At 39.0% G+C, this 8,863-nt stretch overlaps 1 non-coding gene across 1 annotated transcript; it reads left to right on the top strand.

Annotated features, from left to right (window-relative positions):
* Positions 1-619: 619 nt before the first annotated feature.
* LOC148573874 (small nucleolar RNA R71) lies at positions 620-727 on the top strand. The gene has a single exon (XR_015906753.1). It is a non-coding gene; the product is annotated as a small nucleolar RNA R71 (small nucleolar RNA).
* Positions 728-8,863: the final 8,136 nt, after the last annotated feature.

Below are 8,863 nucleotides of genomic sequence, written 5' to 3'. Positions count from 1 at the left end.
CGGTGGTCCTTGGTTTTGCCTCAGGTGACGTGCTCGGTAAGGTTGATTTTGCTGCCTGTTGTTGTTATTATTCCACCTCTGATTTCCCTGATTATCTTTGCCTCCCCTATTATTGTTGTCCCTCCAATTCTGGTTTGAATTGTCCTGCCATCCATGGTTATTATTTCCACTTTGATTGTACCCTTGGTTGGGGCGGTCATAGAAGTTGTGAGTGGATGCCACCATGTTGTCTTCTTGTTGGAGCTGCGGGCATTCATCAGTGTAATGGCTGTAATCAGCACAAATTCCACAAATTCTTTGTGGGATTAGTTGTTGGTTTTGCTGCGGTTGAGTTTGCTAAGCTTGTTGATTCAACTGCATTTGCTTTAGCATGTTGGTCATCTCACAGATGCTTTGAGTTAGAGCAGCAGTCTCTCTGCCAGAAGATACTTCTGCAACGGCTTTTGAACGGCCTTGCTTCTGTCTGTGGTTCCGAGTAGATTCAGCTAAATCACTGATCAATTGCCAAGCTTCATCAGTGGTCTTGTACTTCTTTATAGCCATTGCTGGCACTTTCCAATGTGGTCTTATCTTGGGGCCTCATACCTTGTGTGATATAGCTGAGTAGGACGATCTTGTCAATCATGTGGTGGGGGCATGCTTCCAGAAGATTATTGAAACGCTCCCAGTATTCAAAGAAAGTCTCATTGTCATCCTGAATAATTGTAGAGATATCCTTCCTCAGTTTATCAGTAACTTCAGATGGAAAGAATTTCTCCAGAAACTCCTTTCTGAGTGTATCCCAATTGGATACATTTGCTATAGGTTGAGTGTAGTACCACTCTCTTGCTTTTCCCTCCAGAGAGAACGGAAAAGCTTTCAGCAAAATTGAAGTTTCATCAGTGCCATCACGCCTGACAGTAAAACAGGCTGCCTGGAAATCTCTCAAGTGCTTGATAGGCTCTTGAGCAGGTAGGCCATGAAACTTGGGCATCAAATTTAACAGTGCGGTCTTTATTTCAAAATCTGTAGCTACCGCTGGATGATGCGCTTGAAACGGTTGCATTGTAAAATCAGGAGCTCCTTCCTCCTGAATGGTAACTCTTCTAGCTGCCATGTTTTTTGCATGTAAAACAACAGAATCAGTAGAACGGGGGCTAGTTTCTTCCTCAGATTCACTTTCAGATCCGCCCTCAAAGCGGGCTAACCTACGCTGTTCTCGCCTTATTCGTGAAATTGTTCTTTCAATTTCAGGATCGAATATTAGCAAGCGCGGATCAGGAAGTGAACGTGTCATTTGACGGAAGAAACATGCAGCTCATAGTAGCAAAATTTAAAAAAAATGCAAATAAATAAATTATAATTAATAAAATTAGCACTCTATTGCAACTCCCCGGCAACGGCGCCAAAAATTGATGGGAAGCAGAAGCTGGTGAATTAAAAATTTATTAAAATGGTTACGTTGCAAGTATAGTTCTTAACTCACCGAAAATCTGCCTATCAATTTAGAAATATGTCACATAGAGTTTAAATTAAAATTACTGGGAGTTTTAAGTCCCAGGTCGTCTCCCAACGAGTTGCAGAAAAGTGTGCTGTTTTATTAATCAGATGTTCCAAGAAGTTGAGCTAATATAAATAAAAGCCTTGACTGGGAATTGATTTGTTAGAATCTCTATCATTGATGGAGTGATTTTTAAGATTGATTTATAATTAACGGTTACTCTGTTTGGTTATCCTTTACTAAGTAAGGGAAAGTCAAACAAGTTGGAATGCCAGATCTGTTCACAAGTTGCAACCCACTTAGTTCAAAGGGATTGGCGTTGGTGACAGGATGGCAATCCAACATTTAACCCAACTACAAATTTTTCCTTCAATCCTTCCAACTCAAGAGTTCCTTTTAATCAATTCCCCATCAAGTAAGGAAACTACTCACGCATTGTAAATAAAGAATCCATAGCACATGAAAGGGAATCAAATGAAGACATGATTATTGGAATTGAAATTGAATTAAAAAGAAATAACCCTTGCATTAATTAATCATAAAAGCATTCAAATACAAAATTGAACAAAGCAAAGAACATGGAAGAATGAAACCAAGTTAAGAAAACGAACTAGAATGACGAAGTCTTAATGAGGAAAATAACTCTTCTCAATGTTCCAGTGCTCAGATCAATTCAAAATTAGAATCCTAAAAACTTAGAGAGAAAAACCTAAGAGAGTAAAACTAGATCTAAAACTACTGAATGAATGTGTGTGTTGTTTCTGCATATTCTCTGACTCTAGTCTGCTGTTACGGGCCGAAAACTGGGCCGAAATAAGGTCCAAAATCGCCCCCAGCAAATTCTGCAGATTATGCAGATTGCACATGTCACGCGATCGAGTCGTCCATGCGATCGCGTCGCCTGCGCTTTTTCCTCTCCACGCGTTCGCGTCGTCCACGCTCCCGCGTCGCTTGCGCTTTCCAATCCTCGCGGCCGCGCAAGCCATGCGGCCGCATCACTGCGATTTGCGCTCCTTCGCGCGGTCGCGTGAGCCATGCGACCGTGTCACTTCTCGCTGGTTATCTCCTCAAATTCTTGTGTTCCTTCCATTTTTTGGCTAGCTTCCTCTCCAATCTCCATCTCATTCATGCCCTATAAAGCCTGAAACACTTGACACACAGATCACGGCATCGAATGGAATAAAGGAGAATTAAAATTAAATAATTAAAGTCTCTAGGAAGCAATTTTCAAACATGTACTGAATTTAGGAAGGAAATCTAAATGCATGCTAAATTGATGAATAAGTGGGTAAGGATCATGACAAAACCACACAATTAAACACAATATAAACTATAAAATAGTGGTTTATCAATCGCATCAGCTGAGACCGCATGAGGTAAATTACCCAACTCATGACTTGGAATTAGCGGTGATTGTGTTTGTGTTGAAGATTTGGAGACATCACTTGTACGGAGTGAGGTTTAGCGTCTTTTCTGATCATAAGAGTCTCAAGTACATCTTTGATCAGAAAGAGCTTAATATGCGTCAGAGGAGATGGATGGAGTTGCTTAAGGACTATGATTTCAAGTTGAGTTATCACCCTGGAAAGGCGAATGTGGTAGCAGACGCTTTGAGTCGGAAGTCCTTGACAATAGCTTGGATGAGGATTAAGGAAGAGGTGCTAGTAGATAAGTTTGTGGATCTTAAGCTGGATATTGGTGAAGTTATTGGAAGAGCTTGTTTGAACCAGTTACAGATCTCAAGCACATTTAAATCATAAATACAAAGGGCTCAGCAAGATGAGCAGAAGCTTCAGCAATTGTTTCAACCAGTTGGTGATAAGAGGCGTGAAGAATTCACTAAGGATGGTGAAGGATTATGGAGATACAAGGGGAGGATTTGTATACTAGATGTCGAAAGTATGAGACAAGATTTGTTATCGAAAGCTCACAACAGTGGGTTTTCCATTCATCCCAGAATCACAAAGATGTATTATGACTTGAAGAAGATGTTCTGGTGGCCTGGGATGAAGGGTGATGTAGCATCAGTGGTATCCAAGTGCCTGACGTGTCAGAAAGTGAAGATAGAGCATCAGAAACCGTTCGGAATGCTACAGCCACTTGAAATTCCTCAGTGGAAGTGGGATGGAATTGCAATGGATTTTGTGACCGGATTACCGAGGACTAGGTCGGGATTTGATGCGATTTGGGTGATTGTAGATTGCTTAACCAAATCCGCTCATTTCATACCTATCCGAGTAAACTGTTCCATGGAAGAGTTAGCGAGATTGTATATTAAGGAGATCGTAAGGTTGCTTGGTGTGCCGTCGAGCATAGTGTCGCACCATGATCCCCGATTCACTTCAATGTTTTGGGAAGCTTTCCAAAGGGCTTTCGGTACGAAGCTATGTCTCAGTACCGCATATCATCCGCAGACAAATGGACAGTCAGAAAGGACTATTCAGACTTTGGAGGATATGCTCAGAGTGTGTTTATTGGATCAACCTGGAAGTTGGGACCGTTACATGCCCTTGGTGAAATTTGCGTACAACAACAGCTTTCATGCGAGCATTGGAATGGCTCCGTGTGAGGCCTTGTATGGACGGAAGTGGCAGTCTCTACTCTATTGGTATGAATCTGGTGAAGTGAGCATTTTGGGTCCCGATTTGGTAGCAGAGACTATGGAAAAGATTAAAAAGATTCGGGAGAGAATTCTAACTGCCCTGAGTCGACAGAAGAGTTATGCGGATCAGAGAAGGAAACCGTTAGAGTTTGAAGTGGGAGAACATGTATTTCTGCGAGTTACACCGACAACTAGGATTGGAAGGGCACTTAAGACCAAGAAGTTAAATCCGAGGTTCGTTGGACTGTTTGAGATTCTGAAGAGATTCGGGCCGGTGGCATATCAAGATGCTTTGCCACCTCATCTGCGTAACTTGCATGACGTATTTCACGTGTTACAACTCCGTAAGTATACGTCGGATGTGGCTCATGTGTTGGAACCTGAGTCGGTTGAGTTGAGGGAGAACTTGACTTTCCAAGTAACGCCAGTGAGAATTGATGACTCTAGTGTGAAGAAGCTGCAAGGAAAAGAAGTTCAGTTGGTTAAGGTAGCTTGGGAGCGAGCAGGAATTCAAGAGCACACTTGGGAATTGGATTCTGAGATGCGACAAGATTACCCCGAGCTTTTCTTAGGTAATTCAAATTTTGAGGGCAAAATTTCTTATCTAGTGGGGAGAATGTAAGAACCGAGCTTAATTAACCGCCTGATTAGATATTTAATTGCCCAAAATAAAGTCCAAAAATTTAGAATGAGAATTTGAGGATTTAAATGTGATTTTTGGACTCAGTAGGTTTTTCTTAGTTAGAAAATGTGTTTTCTGCGAAAAACCGCAAAAAATTATGAACCGGTAATTGAACCGGTTCAACCGGTTCAAGTCTGCTCGGTGATGGGTGGAAAGATGATTCCACACCAAAACTCACCAGCAAGTATACCGGGTCGCATATCAAGTAGTAAAACTCACTCAGAGTGAGGTCGATCCCACAGGGATTGATAGATCAAGCAACTATAGTAGGTGATTAGTTTAGTCAAGCTAACATTGGTGAATTGGATGAAATTGAAGCAACAGAACACAAATTGCAGGAATTGTAAAATGCAGAAGGTAAATGGCAGAAGCTTAGAGAGCAAGGAATATAAATTGACAGAAGCTTAAATGACATGAAATGTAAATTGCACCAAATGTAAAGGGGGCTGGTTGTTGAAAATTTAAAGAAAGCAATAGATCTGAGACAGGAAAAGTAAATTCAGATTGCAACAAGTTTAAAGGTAAAGTTGCAGAATGTAAATGTGCAGAAAAGTAAATCAAGCTTCAAGGGAAATGAAAATGTGAAAGTGCAGAAGAACAAAATTTTCAAGAAGGTGTAAATTGCATAAACTAAATTGGGAGCAATATAAACAGAGAAGTAAAATTGCAGAGAAGGAAAGTTGAGCAAAGGATTGTAGAAACTGAAATTTAGCATAAACTAAATTCAGGATTGAAAAATAGAAAGTGCAGAAAAATTAAAATTGTTTCAAAGAGGACTTTCTATTCTACCCTACTCCTATTGCTCTCTAGCAGAGCCAGCCTTCTAATGAAATGAAATTGATGCCTTTATATAGGCTTTACAAAAAATGAAAATGAAATTAAAATTGAAAACGAGTTACAGTTAAATGAAATTCCTAATTTAACTGATCCTTGTTCCTTTGAGTGATGTCAATTGGGCTTTGCTTGCTTTGGATTTGAATGAGAGTGGATCCGGATGCATTTGGTGACTTGGGTATGTGAAGAATTGGATCCAAGATGGCACTTGATTGAAAATGGACCAAGGGTGCTAGCTCCAGTGGAGCGCTCCGTTTGGTTAGTGAACTGAGTTCTCACTAGCCCCTGGTATGCCTTCCTCGTGCCAAGCCTCTTGTTGTAGCACTTAGTGACGAGAAGAAAATGTAGCGCTACACTTGGTGTGAGGTTTCCTCTTTGAACCTTGGCTGCTCCCCTTCTTGGCTAGCATGATGCAGCGCTCAGTTAAGTGTGTGAACTAGCGCCCCTTTACTTGCCTTGGTTTCCCTCTTCGAACCCTGGCTGCCCCTCTTGTGAGTGCTGCGCCTTGCTTTTCTTTTGAGCCATGCCCGAAAACGCTCAATTGATTGAGTGTAAGGTTCACTTTAATGAACGTTTGCTCCTTGTGTGCCCTCAATGCGCATCTTGCTTCCACTTGAGTTTCACGCAAAAGGTGAAACAAGTGAGCGTGGCGCTCATTGTTTAATGAACGCTAGGCTTTATTAGTAATGTCGTTCATTCATTAATAATGCCAATTTAATAATGCATGGTTCATGATAGCATTAAATATATGCATGCTTTAATTAGTGAATGTTTAATTAGTGAGCGTGCAACGTTCCTTCATTTCATTCATTCTTTAATTGGCATTAGTAATTAAGTTCCATGCATGCTTTCGTTGGTTCCTTTAGTAATGTCGTAGCATTCCTTTATTTGGCATTAATGATTTAATGCTTCATGCATGCATTAATTGGCTTTGTAATGCCAATTAACGTGAAGCTCATGCATTTCATCCATTAAATGCATGCTTTAGTTATTAATTCATGCATGCATAAAAATGCATATGCATCATTACTAATGCCAAGGCTTCATGGTTATGGTGGCCTAAGGTCCAAAGCGTGCTCAATCTTCAAAACGTGCCACAAAATTCTTCTTTTCTTCTTTTGAGCTGATTTTGTGCTATTTTGCTTCTTTTTCCACTTATTTCCTACAAAATTTATAAAATCAAAAGATCAAGGAAATATACCATTTAAGCACAAAAGAATGCAATATTTAAGCACTAATCATCAATTTCTTGTATGAAAAAGCATAGAAAAACATGACATGATGACATGTCATCGCAACACCAAACTTAAACTTTGCTTGTCCCCAAGCAAGAAAAGAATCATGCAATAAAGATTGACAATCCAAGGTAAGAAGAATAGCAACTCAATGTTCATGGTTGGCTAGTTTTTTTATGCATGCTACAATCACAAAAGAAAGGTAAATGATTGATGCTTCTATCTAGCTCATTTTATGAAATCTTTTCTTTATGTTTCTTCCTTGAAATAAACTTTTGATTTTCTTATTAGCTTCTCCTTTTGGGTGTTTTATCCCATATGTTGATAACAAAGCTATGACTTCTAAATGCTTTGTTTTCAAGTATTACCACTTGACACATAAGCACCACAACCATTTAATTAGAGGACTTCTTTAAGCTCATTTGTTTCTTTTCTTAACTCTCTAATCATTGATGCTCAGAGCCTTGAGCTTTGAGGGAGTGCATTTGAACTTGAGCCTAACCTTGACTCTAAGTGTTTTGTTTTTAAGCTTTTTTCCTGATACATAAATACCACAAGCACTTAACAATTGAATTGTCATTGGTACTCAGAGCCTTCAGCTTTCTCATTCATTCCCTTTTTCTTTCTTGTCTTATTTTGCAATTCCTTCTTCAAGGTTTTTATGATTTCAAAAATTTCATAAAATGTCCTAGATGAAAACTTTAATTAAATAAAATCTAATGCAATTGAGCAATACTTAACCATACTAGCCTTCCAATACTTGTATGCACATGCTAAGTTCTTCTTTAATTCCTTGTTTGTTTATGATCATGATACTTTATTGCTTTTGAACTCACAAAATTCAAGATGGTAGTCATGGTGGCATAGCAACATGTTACAAATCAAAATTCAGGCTATGCTTATTCATACACACATGAAAACAGAGAAAATAAAGACAATCATGCAATTTACAGTGCTGAAGTAAGTAGGAGGAGAAAGGAGCATTACCACCTTGTGGTTCATCTTCCTTGTTGTTGTCCTTTTCCTCTTATTCTTCTCTTTCCCTTGCCAAACTCAGAATGCTTGCTCATCCTCAAGCAACAATTAGAACAATGGCTATGGGGCTAAAATGGATCATGAATGTCTTACACAATAAAATGTTAGCAGTATATGTGTTGCAAGCAAGCAAAATTAAAGATAACAATCAAGGCACAAGAGATAGAGACATTGTGATTGCAAACATAAGAGGGTGTGCATGATACATGACATAAAAGATAAGTGGCACACCAAACTTAGTGTGACACTTTCATTTAGAATTGATGCAAGTATCTAGTAAGGATTGGAACCAAATTTTGTTACATAGCAACACCAAACTTAGAATGCAATCATATGTCAATTTATTTGTACTAAAACTAAACAAATAAAACTGTTGTATGTTAAATACAATCACCAAGCCAAGAATCTGTCATGAGTAAGGATTTCTTGGTGAGGTAGTTAACAGAACAGTTAAGGAGCAAAATAGATGAAAGCATTAAAAACAAAGGAATGACTAAAACAAAGAGAATAGTAAAATGTCTAACTAAAAGAAAGATAACACTGCAAAGGCATTATGATTATGCAGACAAGTGGTTTTCTCCAAGTACTCCTCCATCTTTTGGAGGAGAATTTCTTGTTCTCTCCAGGATTGTTCTTGCTTTTCCAATAATTCTCTGGATTTTTGAAGGGGATCTTTAAATGCTAGCTTAAAAGATGAAGATTGAGAGAAATTTTGTGGATATGGATGTGTTGTGTTGAGGTTGTTTTGAGTGGTATGGAATGAATCTGGTGAGTTGTGAAATAAATTTTGTGAATGTTGAAATGAGTCTTCTGTGTAGTGAAATGAATCTTGTGGTTGGTGAGATGAGTTGCATGGATCTTGGAGGAAACTTTGTGTTGAGGCAAAATCAAGTGATGGAAAGTTTTCAAGTGAAAAATTGGGAGGTGAGGTTGGGCAATTTTGCATAAATGAGTTGAAGGTTTGCTCAAGTGATGATGGCTCTTGATAAGTGGAG

Source organism: Arachis ipaensis, chromosome B2 (genome assembly GCF_059453495.1).
Source record: "Arachis ipaensis isolate K30076 ecotype BB chromosome B2, ASM5945349v1, whole genome shotgun sequence".
NCBI lineage: Eukaryota > Viridiplantae > Streptophyta > Magnoliopsida > Fabales > Fabaceae > Arachis > Arachis ipaensis.
This window is presented reverse-complemented; position numbering and strand designations above follow the sequence as displayed.